Source organism: Triturus cristatus, chromosome 9 (assembly GCF_964204655.1).
Source record: "Triturus cristatus chromosome 9, aTriCri1.1, whole genome shotgun sequence".
NCBI classification, from domain to species: domain Eukaryota; kingdom Metazoa; phylum Chordata; class Amphibia; order Caudata; family Salamandridae; genus Triturus; species Triturus cristatus.
The window spans coordinates 154,084,471-154,105,628 of record NC_140592.1 but is presented as its reverse complement, the minus strand read 5'-3'; positions in this window follow the sequence as shown (position 1 = coordinate 154,105,628).

Below are 21,158 nucleotides of genomic sequence, written 5' to 3'. Positions count from 1 at the left end.
GTTTGGGCTAGGCAAAGGCCTCTCTGCCTTCAGAGAACAAAGAGAAACTGGGCGTAAATATTGGGACCCAAACCCAAGAACTTTAGATCACTTTGGGAAACAAGAAGAAATCTTTGCTGAGGAGAGGAACCAGAGAGACTGAGGAGAGACTATCCCTAAGCTGAAGTGCTGCTTGCAGGATTGGCCTGCAGTGGTTGCCTGACTGCCAAAGAAAGGAGAAAGGAACTATGTATGTACTTTATTCAACTTGTGAAGGATCTCCAAGGGCTTGAGAAAAGAGCTTGCCTCCTGCTGAAGTCTCAGGGACAACAGACTTCAACCACCAGCTCCCCAGAGTTCTTTGGAAGTGCCTGCAGCTGTATTGGGGCCTTCTGAGGGACTGTGTGTCGCAAGGAGCTGGAAGCGCGACTCACGAAGAAGTAACGTGTCACCGCCGCAGCTGCTGTCATCGCATCACTGAACAAGGGTGTCGCCGCTATAGCTGTCGCATCACATTGTAAAGAAATGTCTCACAAACATCGAAGAAGCGTGCCGCAGCCGCTGCCGTTGCATCACTGAACAAGGGTGTCGCCGCTGCAGCTGTCGCATCGAGCCAAAGCGTCTTGCATCACCGGAGAAGCGTGCCACCGCTGCAGCCGCTGTCGCCGCTTCACTGAACAAGGGTGTCGCCGCTGCAGCTGTCGCATCGAGCCGAAGCATCTCGCATCACCGGAGAAGCGTGCCGCCGCCGCAGCCACTTTCGCAGCATCACTGAACAAGGGTGTCGCCGCTGCAGCTGTCGCATCGAGCCGAAGCGTCTCACATCATCAAAGAAGATTGTCGCCGCCATAGCCGCTGTTGTCGCATCACTGAACAAGGGTATCGCCACTGCAGCTGTCGCATCGAGTTGAGACGTCTCGTATCATCGGAGAAGCGTGTCGCAGGGCCTGTTGCAGCTCAGAAGAATCGTAGATTCACTGCACGGCCGTTGGGCGTGCACGCATCGTGTCGCAACAAGAAGACGCCATCTTTGTTTCATTGCACCGGATCTTCATTGCATCACGGCGGCGTTGCGTGCTGCATCGCCACGGAAGCGCAGAAAGAAACCGGCACATCACCGTTCCCTGCAACACTTTCATTGTATAGCGTTATGCATCCAAAGGTACATTGACTCAAAGTGTCGCATTTTAACATCTAAAGAGAACTAAGCTAATTCTATCATTTTAAGTACAGTATTGTGGATTTTTGTTGTTGGTGGTCTTGTGTTAAATCTATATAAAGAATACTTATTTTTTATATAAAACTTGTGTGGTGTCCATCTGTAGTGTTGTCACTTGGTTACTGTATGTGTTCATAAATGCTTTACACACTGCCTCTGAGTTAAGCCTGTCTGCTCTTGCCAAGATACCAAGGGGGTGAGCAGTGGTTATTTTAGGAGTGTACCCCCTTACCCTGACTAGACGCAAGGGTCCCTATTTGTCAAAGGTACCTACCTCTGCCAACTAGAGACCCCCAAAGCTAACATTGGTGGTCAGCGGTGAGGATTCTGGACTTGCATTTGTGACTCATGTACAGTGATTGGTGAACACTACTAGTGAGTGCAGACCAAAACACGACCACATACTTTTGGTAGATTTCTTTTTCCTGGGATTTTCTATTTTTACCAAGTTTAACCATCATGGAGAAAGCAGTATCCATAGCATCTGTTGATTTTGATTGGGAAGAGTAGAAACTGAAATGCTACAATGTGAGACAGCTGAAGCACTGCTGCAAGAAATGTAAAGTTGTAATTACCGGGCTCACCAAGAGGGATGAGTTCTACAAGGTGCTGAGGGCCTGGGTAGAAGCAAGGAAGATCCCTGAGAATGAGGAAGGGGATGAGAATGCAGATGGGCAGCTGGAGGAGCCATTGGGTCCAGGGGGGAGCAGCGCAACTTCCCCAGTAGGTAGCAGTGTTTCTGCCAAAGGCCTTTCCCCAGAGGAGCTGGAGGACAGGGAGAGGAATAGGATGCATGAGTTGGAGCTGGCCAAAATAAATGGGGAGTTAGAGAATAGGAAATTGGCCCTAGAGGAAAGAAGAATGCAGTTTGAGCATGAGTTGAGAATGAGGGAGCTTGATTTGGAGCTTGAGAGGCTTGAGGCCATGAGTGTCTCAGCCCAGAAAAAGAAATGTGTGTGTAGCTCAGGAAGTGAGCTTTGCTGAGTGGGAGGTGGAATCCAGCTCAGATGGTGGCAGCAGAATTGGGTTATCAAGTGCTGATGGAGCAGTACACACACCCAGAGATGTGGCGCCTGACTTGAAGGAGGGGATTGACATACACCAGGGGGTTCTAGGATGTGAGGTAGCTCCAGTGGTGCGCAGTGTCCCTGAGGTGGATTGGGGAACTGGCACAGGGGTTCATAGACCTAGGGGTGGGAGGAACACTCTACTGACTCTAGATGAGAGATGCAGGGAGAGGGGTTCCCCCATGGTTGAAGTCCTGGTGTGTGAGTGCGAAGACCGACCAGAAGAGTGTGGTTTGAGTGACAGAGACAGCCAGATGCTGTCTTGCCAATCTCAGGAGAGTGGTGTGGAGTACGTATGCGAGGCACTGGATGGTGAGGTGAAGGATAGTTTGGTTAACCCTTGTAGGGGACTGTGAGATCCAATTGTGAGAGAGCATATTGTAAGTCCCTGTTTTGCAGAGCTATGCCACCACATGTTGGAGAGTGAGTTCTCTGACCCCAGGGAGCTCACATTGGAGGCAGATATTTTGGTAGATTCCAGAGGGTCTGGAGAGGCATTGGGGAGTGACCCTGAGGGAAGTGGCTCAGGTATCTTCCAACCCAGAGTGGTGGAAGTGGTTCAGAGTAGTCCAGCTAGGTCCCGTTGTAGTGGGAGGGATGTAGGGACTCACGTCCTGTCCCGGTGGAGAAGGAGTGAGTATGGGGCTGTGTGTCCCAAGGTGCCCGAAACCCAGTCTCAGGGCCTGGATGGTTCTTTAAGAGAACACCAGGTAGGGAGCCTAGGCTGTCCTGATGGGCCGCCCATTGAGGGGGATCCCCAAGTGTCTGGTGACCTGGGAGTGTCTGTAGGCAGGCCTCCATTAGTTCTGGTGTTTGGCAGTACCACTCCTAAGTGGAGGGTGCAGAAGTCCAGACTGAGGAGTGAAAGGGGGAAGAGTCCCCAGTGAAAGAACCAGTGGGCCAGGGGCCAGCCAGAAGGGCTGAGTCACCGGTGAATGACCATGGTGACACCACTTCTGTCCTGGGGGATCTTCACGCGCTGCCAGATGGACAGGGGTCGGGAAATCTGCGCCGGGCAGACTGTCACACGATACATGTGTTATGTGTCACCCTCTGTGAGGGTATAGGCACTCCCCAGGAAGTCCTAGTTTGCCAGGCAAGTGTTCAACCGCAGGGGTTGGTCCCTGGGTTGGGAAGCCAGGTTCAGGTGTTGTCTGACCTGGAGGAAGAGGCAACTGTAATCAGTGTCCGATGTAGCTTCTAGGGGTCCCACTCCAGTTGGGAGGGTGCAGTGCTCTAGAAGGGGATGTATGACGTTACAACGCATACTTTTACAACGCATGCACTTACAACGCAATTTTTACAACGCAACATCCACTACAATGCATTCCATTACATCGCATGACACTACAACGCATTTTTAAAAACTACCTTTACAACGCATTCCATTACATCGCATACTACCTTTACAACGCATACCATTACAACGCATAATGTTAAATTGCATTTAAGGTAAGTATTGGATAGTATAGGGGTAAAAATTACTATTCTTACTCCAGGGGGTGCAACAGTAGGGTAAGTGTTGGATAGTATTGGGGTAAAAATTACTATTCTTACTCCAGGGGTTGCAACAGTAGGGTAAGTGTTGGATAGTATAGGGGTAAAAATTACTATTCTAACTCCAGGGGGTGCAACAGTAGGGTAAGTGTTGGATAGTATAGGGGTAAAAATTACTATTCTAACTCCAGGGGGTGCAACAGTAGGGTAAGTGTTGGATAGTATAGGGGTAAAAATTACTATTCTAACTCCAGGGGGTGCAACAGTAGGGTAAGTGTTGGATAGTATAGGGGTAAAAATTACTATTCTAACTCCAGGGGGTGCAACAGTAGGGTAAGTGTTGGATAGTATAGGGGTAAAAATTACTATTCTAACGCCAGGGGGTGCAACAGTAGGGTAAGTGTTGGATAGTGTAGGGGTTAAAAATTACTATTCTAACTCCAATGGTATGCATTGTAATGGTATGCGTTGTAATGGTATGCGTTGTAATGCCTGCGTTGTAGTGACATGCGATGTAGTGTCTGCGTTGTAATGGTATGCGTTGTAATGGTATGCGTTGTAGTGTCATGTGTTGTAAAGGATGTTGCGTTGTAATGCCTGCGTTGTAAGTGTAGTGCGATGTAATAGTTGCGTTGTAAATGTTGTTTTCCCTAGAAGGGGGTGCAAAGGGAGAGAGTACTCGCCTCTGACCCCGGTTCAACTGGAGGTATAAGACCCTAGGTTGGAGGGCCAGGTTCAGGGTGTCCCCCCTGACCTGGAAGCCCAGTTGCGGGATAGAACCCCTGAACTGGTGGGCGAATTGTGCAGGACACCTGCTACAGGCACCCTGACAATTCTGAAAGGGGGTACCACTCCACATGGAAGGGTACAGAGCCCCAAGGAGGAAGAGGAGGACCGGGTGTGGGAAAGCCCGCCCCAGTCTCCTGTCCAGCTGCCGGGTACAGGCCCAGGGCTGGTGGGTCAGTGCCAGGATGCCATACCTGACCTGACAAGAGGGAGAGTGGACAAAGGGTACCCAGCACCTGGGGTTACTGCTCCCCGCTCTCTGACGCCACAGGGGATTGAGAGCCCTGAGAGGCATAAGGCCTGGGTCTCATCACTGACTATTGTCAGTTGCCACTGTGGCTTGCTGTCTGTCTGATGGGACACACCTGTGAGCAGGCTAAGGTTAGGTGCTGCACAGATGGTGTCCACAGGTGAGGAGAAGGGTTCCCCATGGATTCGCTTGGTGGGCCCTGAGAGTATGGACAGAGGAATTGAAATGGGTTCAGATTGGCAAAGAACTGGAATATGCCCCTGCAGTTGCGGGCCAGGTACATGTTCTATCGCCTAAAGCAGGGAAACCCATCAAGGTAGTGATTGGTCTACCCCGCGTTTTGGCTGGAAGGGGGTTGTGTTGGATTTGGCCTTTTTGCAGGGTCATCCCTGAACTTTGTGCCTTCTTCCTGTATTTTTCTGACCTGTTGTTGGCTGTTTTATGACTCTGGGCACTTAACCACTGCTGATCAGTACTAAAGTGCATATGGTCTCTATTGTAAATTGAGGTATGGATTAGTGATTCCATGATTGGATGATTTGGTTTACTTGTCAGACCCTAGTACAGTGCACCAGGAGTGCCCAGGGCTTGTAATCCAAATGCTGCTGGTGGGCTTGCAGCACTGGTTGTGCCACCCACAGAAGCAGCCTGCAAAAGCATGTCTAAGGCCTGCCATTGCAGAGCCTGTGTGCAGTCTGGTACTGCCATGGTGACTGGGCAAGTGCACCCACTTGTCAGTCCCTAAACCTTCCCTTTTCTTCATATCAGACACCCCTATGATAGGCCCAAGGGCAGGGTGCATTGTAAATATAAGTTAGGACAAGCCCTGGTGTGTGTGGCAAGTCCTAATAGTGAATTACAGTCATTTTCGTTTTTCACTATTGCAAGGCTACCTGTTCCCCATAGGCCAGAATGGGCAGTTTGATTATTACATCTTTTAATCCTAACTGACTCAGGGAACATGGTAGAAATTTGAGTTTAGTATGCCTGAACTCAGAATGATAAAATACACCTTTTAGTGAAGTTGGTTTTAACATTCTGTGTTTGAAAATGCCACTTTTAGAAAGTATGTATTTTCTTGTCTAACCATCCAAACATGCCTCTGCTAGGTTGTGTATTCCTTGTCTGGAGTTTGAGTAACAGGGGCTGGGGGATTCCAGGAGATAGGGTGAGTCAGCACAAGGCTGCATAGAGAGATCTGCATCTAGATGGGTGGGACGAGTTGCACCTGGGACCTGAGTAGGGCTGTGTCTTCCCTCCACAATGCTGGCTCCATCTCCTGTGGTGTGTCTGATGTCTCTGCCCTGCACTCTGAAAGGAAAGAAGGAGTCTTGTCAACAAAGGGCTCCAGGACTGACCAGAACTGGTTTGGACTAGGCAAAGGCCTCTCTGCCTTCAGAGAACAAAGAGCAACTCGGTATAAATATTGGGACCCAAACCCAAGAACTTTAGATCACTTTGGGAAACAATAAGAAACCTTTTCTGAGGAGAGGAACCAGAGAGACTGAGGAGAGACTATCCCTAAGCTGAAATGCTGTTTGGGGGATTGGCCTGCAGTGATTGCCTGACTGCCAAAGAAAGGAGAAAGGAACTTTGTAAGTACTTTATTCAACTTGTGAAGGATCTCCAAGGGCTTGAGAAAATACCTTGCCTCCTGCTGAAGTCTCAGGGACAACAGACTTCAACCACCAGCTCCCCAGAGTTCTTTGGAAGTGCCTACAGCTGTATTGGGGCCTTCTGAGGGACTGCCTGTCGCAAGGAGCTGGAAGCATGACCCACGAAGAAGAAGCGTGTCGCCGCCACAGCCGCTGTCGTCGCATCACTGAACAAGGGTGTAGCCGCTGTAGCTGTCGCATCGCATCGTAAAGAAACGTCTCGCAACATCGAAGAAGAGTGCCACAGCCGCTGCCGTCGCATCACTGAACAAGGGTGTCGCTGCTGCAGTTGTCGCATCGAGCCGAAGTGTCTCGCATCACCGGAGAAGCGTGCCGCCGCCACTCTCGTCACATCACTGAACAAGGGTGTCACCGCTGCAGCTGTCGCATCGAGCCGAAGCGTCTCGCATCACCGGAGAAGCGTGCCACCACCGCAGCCGCTGTCGTCGCATCAATGAACAAGGGTGTCGCCACTGCAGCTGTCGCATCGAGCTGAAGCGTCTCGCATCATCAAAGAAGAATGCCTCCGCCATAGCCGCTGTCGTCGCATCACTGAACAAGGGTGTCGCCCCTGCAGCTGTCGCATCGAGTCGAGACTGTTGCGGTTCAGAAGAATCGTTGAGTCACTGCACGGCCGTTTGGCGTGCAAGCATCGTGTCGCAACAAGAAGAAGAAGCCATTTTTTTTTGATTGCACCGGTTCTTCATCGCATCACGGTGTTGCAGGCGGCATCTCCACGGAAGAGCAATAAGAAACCGATGCATCACCGTTCCTTGCAACACTTTTGTTGTATAGCTTTACGCATCCAAAGGTACATTGACTCAAAGTATCGCATTTTAACATCTAAAGAGAACTAAGCTAATTCTATCATTTTAAGTACAGTATTGTGGATTTTTGTCATTGGTGGTCTTGTGTTAAATCTATATACAGAATACTTATTTTTGAAATAAAACTTGTGTGGTGTCCATCTGTAGTGTTGTCACGTGGTTACTGTATGTGTTCACAAATGCTTTACACACTGCCTCTGAGATAAGCCTGTCTGCTTGTGCCATGCTCCCAAGGGGATGATCAGGGGTTATTTTAGGAGTGTACCCCCTTTCCCTGACTAGACGCAAGGGTCCCTATTTGTCAAAGGTACCTACCTCTGCCAACTAGAGACCCCCAAATCTAACACACATGCTTCGACCTTCCCAGACCCATTATTTACACCCGGTCAAACTGTCTCACCAGGAGAGTCAAACAACCATTCCTGCGCTCTTTGCCAGAACCACCATCCTCCCCTCTCGAATCACCACCCGCACCTCTGCCCCCTCGAATCGTGATCGGCAACTCCCCGAAGAACGTCAAACTCAGTCTCCCCCCTGATGCACCTCCAACAACATCATGACCCTGCCCTGCCAGCACTGACCAATAACTACATTACCCTACCCGTAGGTATCAAGAGAATGAAACCACAACATGACCCATTGCACCCCTTACCCAGGGTCCCAAACAGGGTCATCATGGCCAACACAAGCAGCAATAGCCACCATAACACAGCCACGCCCATCACCTCACGGGATGACCCTGTTCAAGACTCCCTCAACCCCGCCCCGGAAAATATGGTGCAGCGTCTCGCCCTACTAGAAAGCCAGCTAGAAACGATATTCCTGGGCCTAAGCGAAATCTTAACTAACCTCGACAAGGCCCGAAAGCCCTGGCAATCCCCTCCCAGGACTCCCACTCCGACCAGCTTCACCAACTAACGCGCCCTACCGGGTCTTTAATCACCCCCACGACATTGATACAGAGACCCATAAGAACTGATACAGTGATCCCGACACAGAGACTCATAAGAACCAAAGCTGCAATGTCCTCAGAAGAAGCGACTGATCTAGCTTCAATGTATGACCCTCCTCCCACAGCCTCCCCAAAATCCAAGATGCAAGTGATCATGGGTTTCGGAAGAGATTACCCCCTCCCTAAACCCCCAAGACCCCTGCCCTTCCTCACCACCATACCTAGGCCCCCCCGGAAAGACCCACCGCAAAGAAGGGTTTTCCACCAACTGCATGCTCATAAACTGCAGATCAGCCTCCATGCATGCAACTGAACTAGCAGAAGCCATCCTCTCTCATGACATAGACATTGCATTCATCATGGAGATTTGGTTAAATGAGCTCTCCTCACCAAGCTTGGATATGCTTGTGCCCCCAGGCTTTACTATTATCAACAAAGACAGAAAAGATCAACGAGGTGGAGGTGTAGCTATCATACACAAGGACAACATCACTATCGTGGAAATGTACACCTTCAAGTATAGCACCTTTGAATGTCTTACCGCCAACATCAAGACAAAGGATAATAGAGCAATACTCTGCCATCTTCTCTATCACCCCCAGGCAACACCTCTGCTTTCGGGGAACACTTTTCCGACCTGATTGCTCACTGCTCACTCGGAGACTCTAGCAGCTTAATTCTTGGTGACCTTAACCTACGTTGGAATGAAGTGAACACCTTGCTAATTCAAACCCTAAACAATCTTCTCCGTGACAACAATCTATCCCAACACTGCTCAGAGGAAACGCACAATAAAGGAGCAACCTTGGATGCCATTATCGCTCAACGAGACGCAGTTACGATCGACCACATACTTCCCGTGGACTGGTCGGACCACCACATCATCTTATTCCACATCAACCAAAATGTGCTATCCCAGCCACACTTGCAAGACCCCCCCAAATGGGCTAGAAACCTAACCCAGATTCCCCTTGTTATCCTAGAAGAAAGGATAAGCTCGCTCCTTCCCAGCGCCAGTAATCAACTCACCACAACCAAACTCACCTCGCTCTACAACTCAAATACGGTGGCCATGCTTGATCAACTAGCCCTCCTGAAATTAAAAAAAAGCAGGGTCACTCCTTCCAGATCATGGTTTAACTCTGACATCAACTCCAAAAGGAGACAACTAAGAGCCACAGAAAGACGCTGGAGGAACAATCCTACTGTTATCCTCCGCGAACAACTCAGAGCAGTTCGCAGGAAGTACAACAATCACATTAAGAACACAAAAAAACATGTTTTTCTGCACCGCCCTAGACAACGCAAAAAACAGACCTAAGGAACTCTTTAACATCATCAGGCAACAAACCACCAAGCCCGCTACATCCTCAGTGCCGGCGTCTAAAGAATTGTACGACAACTTCGCCAACTTCTTTAAAAACAAGATCACCAAGGTCAAGCTCTCACTGGACACCAACAGCCCCCCCCCCCCCACCAATAGCAGCACGTCTGGGGCATATGAGAATGGACCCAAACCCCCTATCAAACCCTGGTTTCTCTTTCACCCCATTCAGGAAGCAAAGATAGTCAAATTGATCTCCACCTCCAATCCCTCATCTCACGTCCTAGATCCCTTACCCCCCCACCAACTGACCAAAAAGCTGAAATTCTCCCGAGCCCCGCTCTGGTGCAAGATTATAAACAGCTTTCTGAGAAGTGGAGTCGTTCCAGACTGCCTCAAAGTTGGACAAGTCACGCCACTGCTGAAAAAACTCGGCCTTGACGTTAAGGACCTGAAAAACTTCAGACCTGTCTCTAACCTTCCTCCTCTATCCAAAATCCTGGAAAGATGCGTGCTCACACAACTAACCCAACACATGGATAGTATCAACCTCCTTAACTCACATCAGTCTGGCTTCAGAAAAGGCTGCAGCACTGAAACCGCGATCCTCAACGTAATTGATGATATCCACAAATCACTTGATTCAGACCAATGCTGCCTCCTCATTCTCCTAGACCTATCGGCAGCATTTGACACAGTAGATCACAAACTTCTCATTAAGGTTCGTCAAGAAAGGGCCGGACTTAATGAGGTTGTCCTCCACTGGTTCTCCTCCTTCCTACACAACCGGTCCCAAAGAATCAAAATCTAAAACTTTGCGTCCGACCTACACCCAGTCAGCAGGGGAGTCCCCCAAGGTTCAGTGCTCTGCCCGCAACTTTTCAACATTTACATGGAACCCCTCACCACCCTGCTCAAAAAAGCCAACATTCCCTTCCATCTATATGCAGATGATACACAGATCTACTTGGAAAACTCCTCCATCAAGGACATTCAAAGACTCAACGACACATTGAGAGAAGTCCAACACTGGCTGTCAAGTAACCACCTAAAACTTAATCGAGACAAATCGGAAATACTCCTCATCTCGAACAAAGAAGAGAACCCCCAAATTGCAGAATGGCTAAAAGCTATCGATGCGCTCAATGGGAACCTCACCCTGGCCGACTCTGTAAAATCACTAGGTATCACGCTAGACCCGAAATTGGACATGACCAAACACATTAAGAACTCAGCTAAGAGCGCCTTCCTTAACCTGAAGCTACTGAACAAAATAAAATCTTTCATCCCACCCAATGATCTCAAACAAGCCACCCAAGCATTGGTGTTATCAAGACTAGACTATGGGAATGCAGTCCTCTCAGGAATACAAAATCACATCCTGCTCCCCTCAAAACAACTATCAATGCGGCAGCCAGAATGGTCACCGGAATCAAGAAATTTGATCACATTTCACCTGCTCTCAGAGAACTAAATTGGCTCCCAGTTGAAATGCGGGCGAGCGTCAGAACAGCGTGCCTCACGCACAAAGACTTGCACACCGGCAAACCAGAATATCTAGCTTCCAAACTCAAAAAAGTCGGTCAAACAAGGAACCTCAGAAGTTCAAACACTCTCCTACTCATCCCGCTGGAAATGCGCAAACAAAAAACCGCAGCCCGGTCCTTCGCCAGGAACACGCCCAAAATCTGGAACTCTATTCCCCTCACATCAGAACTATTCCCTCTTTTGAAAAATTCAAAAGTCAGCTCAAAGTCCTGTTCCTCGACCGTTCCCTAGTGAACTGATAGGAGCAGCCGGAGCGCTGAAGCAGACACCTCGCACCGCTTTGATTCTGTGTCCTCAAGACTTCTACCCCCGCCTCACCCCTGACCCCGTTCTCGTCACTCCTCCCCAAAAGTGGAGCTCTGCTCATGACATTAACTTTCCTCTAAGACTTTCCAAGTCCTCAGTGCCTCACGGTTACGCTTTGAATTGGAACTCTCCGCCCATGACCTACTCTATTATTGTTTTATGTGATTTTCTGCAATGCAACTGGTGTAAAGCACTCCGCTACCCTAGGGTCAGGCCAGCGCTATATAAAACTTCTTAAATAAAAAAAAAAATATATATATCTACAATCTGGGTCCACTTTCACTTCCATCCCATGCATTCTGTGTGAAACACCCTGCCTAACCCAAATATATGTCTGGTGGACAGTAATAGCAATTGGTGCAATAAAATTGCCCTTTCCATTTTTGATGCAGTGCTGCACTGTTCTGTTATGATAAATAGGTTTCTTGGAGATATGTATATCCACTCCCTGCAGGCTCAGGAAATTATGTATTCTATACCTCTTAGCTAATATCCTATATCATGCACCTTCCATGTGATAATTCTGTGCATACTTAGCCATGCAATGAATTGTGTAGGAAAGTTCCCTTTTTTGAAAAGGTCACCCCAACGTTTTGCTTGGTATCTGATGCAATTTTGACAGAAGTGCACTTACAGAACTTACCTCCAAGAAAGTGACAAAGATAAACTGGACAGTGAGCTGTCAAATGGCTTTTGACACCCTGAAAGAAGCAATGTGCTCAGCACCCATTCTTAAAGCTCTAGAATATTAAAAACAGTTCATAGTGCAGACTGATGCCTCTGAACATTCGCATTGGAGCAACATTTTCCCAGACCAATGTTGATGACCATGATCAGCCTGTTGCTTTCTTTAGCAGGAGGTTATTCCCCAGAGACCAGCGTTGGAGTTCCATTGAGAGGGAAGCCTTTGCTCTGGTTTGGTCCCTGAAGAAACTGAGACCATACCTGTTTGGTACTCACTTCCTTGTCCTAATCGACTACAGGCCTCTCAGATGTCCGATGCAGATGAACGGTGAAAACCCCAAATGGTTGAGTAGGCCCATCTCCGTACAGGGTATGACTTTACAGTGAAGCACAAACATGGGACTCCCAATGCCAATGCAGATGGCCTTTCCAGGTTTTTCCAGTTAGAAGATGAAGACTCTCTTGGGTAGGGTTAGTCTCATTCCATTTCGTTTGGGGGTGTAGGAAAGTGATTTTCGACAAAGTCACCACCACGTTTTGCCTGGTATCTGAAGCAGTTTTGACAGAAGTGCACAGGGTTCCTGCTATCCAGGTCACAAGTGCCAGATCTCTTTCCCTTTAACTGTTCAATTGTTCCCTCAATTGGCAATACCTTTAGGACCGCTTTTAAGTCCCTAGTAAATGGTACCCTGGTACCTAGGGCAAGGAGGTTAAAGAGGATCTCTAAGGGATGCAGCATGTATTGTGCCAGCCTAAGAGACCCCCCTCAGCACCAACATGCAAACTGCCATTGCAGGCTGCGTGCCATGGTGCAGGGAAAGTGAAGACACAACATGGCACACTGCATGCAGTATGGGTAAGTCGTCCCTACAACAAGCCTTACAACCCTAAGGCAGGGTGCACTATACTACATGTGTGAACACATCTGCATGAGTAGATATGCTGCAATGATGTCTAAGTCAATTCTAAGACATTACAAGTGAACAGGTAAGCCATTTAGAGTACTTGTGCTGGACACTGGTGTGTACAAGTTCCCCAGCTACATGATGGCTTCACCGACACTAGAGATGGCTGGTGTTGCAAATGGCCCTTTTTAGGGTGCTTTCCCTTGACTTTTTGCTTTTGGTTTTCCACTGATTTTTGTGCTAGTCTTAGGATTTTGAGCGCTTTTGACACTGCCATTCAGTACGAAAGCGCTGTTATTCTCATATACAGACTGGTGATTGGTGTATACATGATTGGCTGATTTGAGTTAGCTGTACATCCCTTGTCTAGGGGTAAGACGTATACCGTGGGCAAGTAACTCAGATGCCCCTCCATGGGCCTGCAGCACTGGTTGTTCCACCCACAGAGGTAGCTCTTCAAACGTGCCACAAGTTGGCCCTGGTGGGGCCTGTGTGTGCAGGCTACTGTTACTCAGCTTGGCATTTAAAAAGCTGTTTGCTAAGGTTTCGCATGTCTCTCTTTACATCGCAGTACTCCCTGGGGGTAGGGTACGGTGTCAGGGAGAGTTCAGGGCATGTGCGCGGATGCACAACATGACCTAGTAGTGAATGGCACCGGATGGTTTGTTTGGGACGGTGCTGCATGCTTCTCACATTCATAACATGGGGGATCAGTGGGAAGGCTATTGAGCAGTATTTCCTAAATGCAGGAAAGTAGCAGTAAAGTGTTTGATATCGATGAGTTAGTAATGGCAAATCTTCTCCGGTAGTGTGAGTGGATTCAACATTACTAATGTGGAAATGCCACTTTGGGAAAGTGGACATTACAGTGCTCATGTTTCTGTGTGCCTGTCAGCCTGTCTTCCATCCACATCTGGGTGCTGCGAGGACAGCTACATCTGTGCATTCCTGATAGACGGTCATAAACTAGGGGCTCAAGTGAAACAGGATATCTTTGACTCTGAGGGACCTTCCTGGGACATGAGGGGGTGTAATTGGCACCTGCATTCCAAGGGGCAGCATCCTGGCCCCACTAAAGATATTGATCAAGCTCCCCAGGATAGGATAGCAGACAGGACAAAATTTAGAGAGGGCCTGTGCATTTCAAAGGTGGCCTTATGAACTGATCTCATCTTCAACGGCCATTGTGGGTGTAACTACTTGGACTCTGCCCCCAGGAGATAGAAACACTTTTGGGATTGGAACCATACTATGCTGGTTCAAAGCTGAGACATCAACAAGAGGCACAATTGGGACAGGAGGGACTGCAACTGGATTATCCGCAGACTTGTGGTGGCCTGGGGCTTGTCGTGCTCTAGGAAGGAGACTATCACTTGGTGTATTTTGCGTGGATGTTGCTGACCTGCAGCTAATTGCAAACTGTTGTGGTACGGGAGCCCTCAGCACTCTTTAAGGGTTGGTTGGGTGATCTCCTGTCCATGGGATCGCTGGGACAGATAGGATCTTCCCATTTCCACATGATCATAAAGACCGCGCAGGGTGTGGCGGAAACGGGTGAAAGTAATCATTGATTGGAACAAAGACCGTCTTGACCTACGACGTAATCACACTTTGCAGAGGAGTGGGCATGTAAAGATCATCAGCCCACCTGGTGTGCCAGAACGTGAGGAGTTCAAGGATTGGTGGGGATGTTTGCCAAGTCCGAGGGACCCGTGCTTGTGACTGGAAGCCTGTGCTAGCTCGCACTTACATGTGATGACCGAGGGGTGTTGAGGGACATTTTTACTCTACCCAGGGACCAAAGCAGGAAGCCTAGACTTTCTTTGACATCCAGATCAGACGGATGACAGTGCCGGACATTGCGTCAGTCCGAGGTCTCCGGCTCCCTCTCCCTGGACCCACGCCATAAGGTACTTTATTGTGGAGAATATTGTGACTGGACCCAAGGGGTCTTGTTGTGCCTTGTGTGCACCCATGGCTAGCTGCCTGGAGCAACTGCAGCTCGCACCTCCACCTGAGGATAAACATTTCTCCAATTTGGAAAGGCGCCAGCTGCCGGTGTCGCAGTCTTTTGCCTATGGGGGGGTATAGTGATCCTGCACTAGTGAAGAAGCCACCGGGTGCCATGAAGGACTAATCTGGAGAGACAAAACCAAGTAACTGTTTCCTTCCGCTTTCGGTGGTTCCGACAATCTAATCAAAGTGTTGCCAGTGGGTGCAACATGGCGTAGTCAAAACATGTTGTTTCTTGACCATTACAACTATATGGAGTATGCAATTTTGGGAATGTCGTGTTTTATGCTAATGTGATTGCTTTTGATGTGGGAGCTATCACTTGGATCGTGAACACCTCAGGGAAGTACACACAGGGTTTTGTTTTGCTAACGAGGATGAGGGGGTAACAGGGCAAGTAAATACTTATGACTAGTACATATATGTTCATGCCGTTCTGCTGCTAATGGGAGAGTTTGACAATTGCATATAACTGTAAAGCATATGTCCAATGGGTATGTCACTTTGATTTCAATGTGTGTGTAATACAAAGAACAGTGTTTTATACATACAGTGTGGAGTCTTTTTGTAGTGCACTCAGTGTGCTGTGAGGGTGGTGTTGTGCCACCACTTTACACTTTGACCCTGAGGATAAGCCTGACTGCTTTGTGCAAGTGTATCATACTCATCCTATCTAGGACAGTGGATTCTGTATGGCTTCGCTGCATCCCAGCCAGCCAGAAACCGCTCGGTCTAACAGATGGTATCAAACATCTTGTATTCTTAAGCCCACACTGATTCCAGTGATGGATTTATTAATACATGCAGCCAGAGGGCACCATAGAGGTGCCCCCTGAAATCCTGCTGACCACCTGTATACTGGCTGACTGGTGCAGACCAGCCTACCACCACAGACAGATTTCTGACCACCTGCAGGTGAGAGCCCGCACTCTCTGAGGGCAGAAAACAATGCCTGCTCCAGCCAGAGATGTTGTCACCTCTTCCAAGCAGGATGGAAAAGTAATTAGCATATAAAGACAGGAGGCTTCAAAGGACTCTGCCGCCTTTGATATGTGACCCAAGGCTTCCCCAAACATGGGAAATGCCAACCCCTGCCCCGGGCAGCAGTACAGGTGGGAAAATTTGCTAGTTTGGCGGCGTGTTCCCCTCTCTGGTACCACCCCTAAAATGGGCTACCTGAAGTGAGCACAACACTTAGAATTCCACCATCATAACTTTTGGCAGAATTAGGCTCTCTGGTTCAGGATATGCCCACTTCCCACAGGAAGTGGTCATATAGAGAGGGTTCACTGGAACATCCCTACATTGAGTAGTTAGATGGCACCCCTGATGCCAGGAACTTAGATTAGATGGATCAAGAAGAGAGGACAAAGAAGAGCTGTAAGGAAAAGCGAGAACAGAAGTCTGACTGTGGACTTTTGGTGCCAAGCCCTGCCTGCCTGCACCAAGTCTTGACAATCGTGACCAGCAAATCATCCTGTAGTTGACCAGCTTCCAAGAACCCCAGGAGACTGGCAGCTTTTAGCAAATTGCCAGGTAATCACTCTCTTGGAGTAGAGGAGCTACTCCTCTGCAGTTCACAGTCACCAAAAGCAAAGCCTGGTTCACCAAGTTGTTGCTCACCAGCCAGCCCAATGCCACAGCCCCCGAGGAAGAGGTACCTTTGCTCCTGAAGGTCAGACCTCTCCCCCACCAACTGAGAGGACACCAGGACCAACCAGAGCCGCACAGGACCAATAACCGGTGTACAAGACCTCTTGCAGCAAACAAAGACCGTGAGAGTCCAGTACGGACATCCGCAAGGCCGAGCACCTGTCGAGGGATGTTAGCACCACAGAGACCCACTTCCACAGTGTCCCAGCTGTCCTGATTTTTGCACCCTCAACCAGCAAGATCAATGACCGCAAGGACCTATGACGCACAGAGCCCAGCCGACCTTTCCACTCTGCACCCGGGCGTCCCAGCCGGGTACAAATGAACCGATGAACCAACTGTGCTCCCTTGTTCCCAAGACCCTTGTGACCTGAGTCCCCCCATTGCGAACTCATGGACTTGCCCAAAATCTCCCTCTGCAGCCTGTTTCTGGGTGTCCCCCTTCCTTTTACAGGTATAGCACACACAGCTACCAACCTGACCAGCATCTCAGCAACCAGATTTCCCAGGGCAGGTAACGAGTAACTGCTGGTGGTGCTTAGGACCTTGGACCTCTACGACCCTAAGACCAGAAGGAGACCTCCAGAAACCAACCATAAATACCTGTATGCTATCTATGCCCTTGCCCCATAGGAAAGCATTGTGCATCAAGGCACATTTAAGTGGCTGTTTTACTTACCTCCAAAATTCAATATTTTAAAAAAGTACTTACTTGATAACAAAGTTCTTGGCATTAAAATGTATATAAAAATATGACTTATTTTTCTAAATTGGTCTCAGATTAATTCTTGAGTGTGTGTGTCCTTTATTGCCTCTATGAGTACAACAAATGCTTAGGTCTACTCTCTGATACGATAACTGCTCGCCCACACTATCACAAAAGAGGGGTTTTGGGATATCATTTGTGCCTCTGTATACCAACTGGGGTTTGCCTGGACTCTTTACATAGTGTACTTCATTTTGGTCCACTATATAAACAGCTAGCTTCCAACAGATTGTTATGCAAATAAAGCAGAGGCAATAGCAAACACCCCATGACAAGGATGTCAGCCGACAGTCTCATCTTCTGTGTCCGCCATGTTTCTGAGGGAGAATCTCCTACTCTCACCATCAGGGTAATTCCTAACAACCTATTAACATAACCACCAGCAAGCAACACACGCAACAATAATCTGAAAACACAGTCATTGTGAGTCTATTCTGGGGACCGTAGATGCGTATCAAACATAGGCACACCAACAGGGAAAGGAAGTGCATTCCATCTTGTCAGTAAGAAAAAGGGAGGGTATTTGGGGGATCCTGCAGCTAATTTCTCTTTTTTAAGGTCAGTGGGCCTTAGACATTTTCAGCTGTCCCACTTCAATCTTTTCATCTCAACTTTTTTGATCTTCTCGTTTCACCTTCCATATATTCAGCACTCCCCCTGCTACCTCAAGTTCATTTAAACTTGAGCATTGCACTGGTTGTATCATAATTTTTTAGCATAGCCAGTATAAGTATCACAGCAGGTCATCCGCCTTCCCAGACATCACCCTTGGTATACCCTCTACATCAAAGTCCACCAATGCTGCACCAGGCAGTAATCCCCCTCCAGCACTGTCAGAATATGTCATGTTGTCCCACGTTCCTTTTCTCAACTCCCTCCATTTTATCACTTCAGCAACCACTTGCCTGTTTTCTGTCCAGTTTTCCAAAACAAGCTTGCGTCTAGCTCTCCTCTTGTTGGGAAGATGCCTCTTCGGCTCTAAGATGAAGTTCCACTCTGCTGCCAGTCCATGCAACTGCCTCATTTGCTCCCAAAAAAAGTGTGTTGTACCATTATCTATCACCCTGAGCTTCACCAGGTACATTAGCATATACATAAGGCTCTCTGGCTCTGGTGCTGCACTACAATGGTGTAGAGAGGATACTGTGACACCTTCACCGCCTCCACCTCATACAGTTCCCTTTCCACTGTGAAGAATGTGCACAGACCTTTTAGAACTACATACTCAGTGAATCATTGTTCCAAATACAATTCCAGAGAGGGGCCTTCAATCTGTTTCGGAAGACCTACGAATAAAATGTTATTTCTCCTGGAGTGCCACTGAGTCTTCTGCTCTCAGATCTAACACTTCCATTCTAGCCTTAAGATCCAAGAATTGTAGTTGAAGTTCCTTTACATCTGCTCGGCAGTCCTGCTCTGTCTCATTTGTCTAAGGGCCCAAGTATTACACTCAATCAGGTCTCAGAATGAAACTATGACAATTATAGATTCCATGTGAGGCCATGTGGCTACCATAGTAACAATAGAACTGTAAGTAGGGAGTGAGTAGTTGACTGTTGAAGGGAGAAGAGCTGAGTCAGGTGGTACATAATATGTTGGTGGAATAAAAGAAGACTCAAGCTGTTTACTGTGTCCGGAGTGTTACTTAACACTGGTGATGAGTTCCAGTGGGGGACAGGACATTCACCAACATCCCTCAATGTGGAAATTGGCATGAACATGTTATCCATTCTTCGTTTATGGCACGTTGCTGGTGTTACACACATTTTGCTTATCTGGGCTGGTACCGTGAGTAAGGAGTTGGTACAGTGAGTAAAGAGCTGTGTAAAGACTGTTTGCCCACTTTGGCCTGTTTTAGCCCTTTATGTGGCGGTTGGCAGCGTGCGGTGAGATTCAAGCAGGGCTAGGGGCCGCGATGGTAGCACGCTTTGTTAGGCCGTAATTATATACACATTGCTAGGGCAACTTATCTCATGCATGGAGATTGCGTGCAAGGAGGCCGCATTCCTGTGACGGCCCTGCAGAATCTCATGATCTCACAGCTGATGGGGTCGCTTTGCCAAGGACACACAGCGTCTTGTGCTGCTGGAGATGCTGAGATGCTGAGGACATATATGCCATCCAGTGCGTCCCACAGCCATGCACTTTCTTGATGTGAATATCAGTCATGCAGCCCCAGCAGGGAGCACGTGGCCGTGACTTGCTGTTCCTTGCAGTCATGTGTCTTCGTGTCCCCTGTGCTGCTCTGTGCATGCATTTCAGGTAATCTACCCTTCATCATGAAACCGGGAATGCAGTCGTTCAGCGCTAGTGTAACTCTGGACCCGTAGATTACCCGAAATGCATTGGAACATCAATGGGATAGTCGTGTAACTATTCAAATAAGAAGATCATATATGGAATGAATAATAAATGTATCATGGATTAAAAATTGCAGAAAGACTACAAACCCTTTGGAACAATTATTTGTTCTCACTATATTGGACACTAAACAGTTCATACCAACTAAGTAACCCTTCATAGGGTCGAGTAGTACCCAGGGGGATGCATCCTACTACTGGATACGCAGTTAATAAGGTCTGAGGAGTAAAATTGTCAGTCTGGCACATGAGGAACATCTTGGTAGAAACCTAACCAAGTCCTGAGTCAGGGAACGTTACTGGTGGCCTGGTGTGGACAGGCAAGTTGAAGACTACGGCCCGTTGCACTGGCGAACGTAATTGATGTCCTCCAACACGTCTCCACTTCTGAAATAGGACCTTGCATATCTATCTTCCCAGCTGGCATGAACTTGTGATGATAACCGAGACCTACATAGTACCTATAGCTTTTAACTTCTTGTTTTTTAACGTATGTTAGTTAAATTTTTTTACCCAATGATATTTTTAAATTGTACTGATTTTATTATTGATGTGCAGTGTTCAATTTATATTGATATGTACGAAACTTATCCCTCGAATGTTTGTTTCTTTTATGGTATTTTTACCGAAACAAAGACTCTGATGATGAAGTTGAAGGGGTAGTTAAAGATTGCTTACAATCCTGGGAGTGATAAAACGAGATCCGTCAGGACAGTTCCTTTGTTTCCTGTCAAGGTTCCATCTGAAACATGGAACAAGGTTGGGTTGAGCGTTGTCATCCCATTTGAATTGCTACCTGCATCAGAAAGGTTTGTTTTGGTCCTAGTGGATTATACCTCGAAATGGGTTACAGCAAGCTGTGTAAGTTCAATAATCACCAAAAATGTGAATGAGTTTTTGCATTAGGTGTTTGCATGTGAGGGCGACCCAAGACCATCATATCCAACAATGGTGTACAGTTCATTTCATTGGAAATGAGGGAGTTTTCGAATAACCTTGCCATTAAAAATTATCGTCCGACTTTATACTCTCCCCAAGCCAATGGTTTGGTAGAGAGCATGAACCATTTGGTAAAAGCTAGTGCGCAAACTGCAGTGGAGAATGGCGTTTCTTTGAGAGGTGTGCTCCGAGAGAAGCTCTGGGTGCATCGGAACAGTCCTAATTGTGTAACCAAAATGTCTCCTTTGCAGTATTTGAAAGGAAGGTAATGAAAAGACTTGCCAATAAACTTTGAAGTGAGTTTATTTAAAACACCCACCAGACGAAAGCAACATCGGCTGACTCCGTGAGCCAACGACCTTTTCTCTGCCACCACATTCTTTTTGCCGATGTCATCAAATTCCCCTAAAACACATGAACTTAAAGCG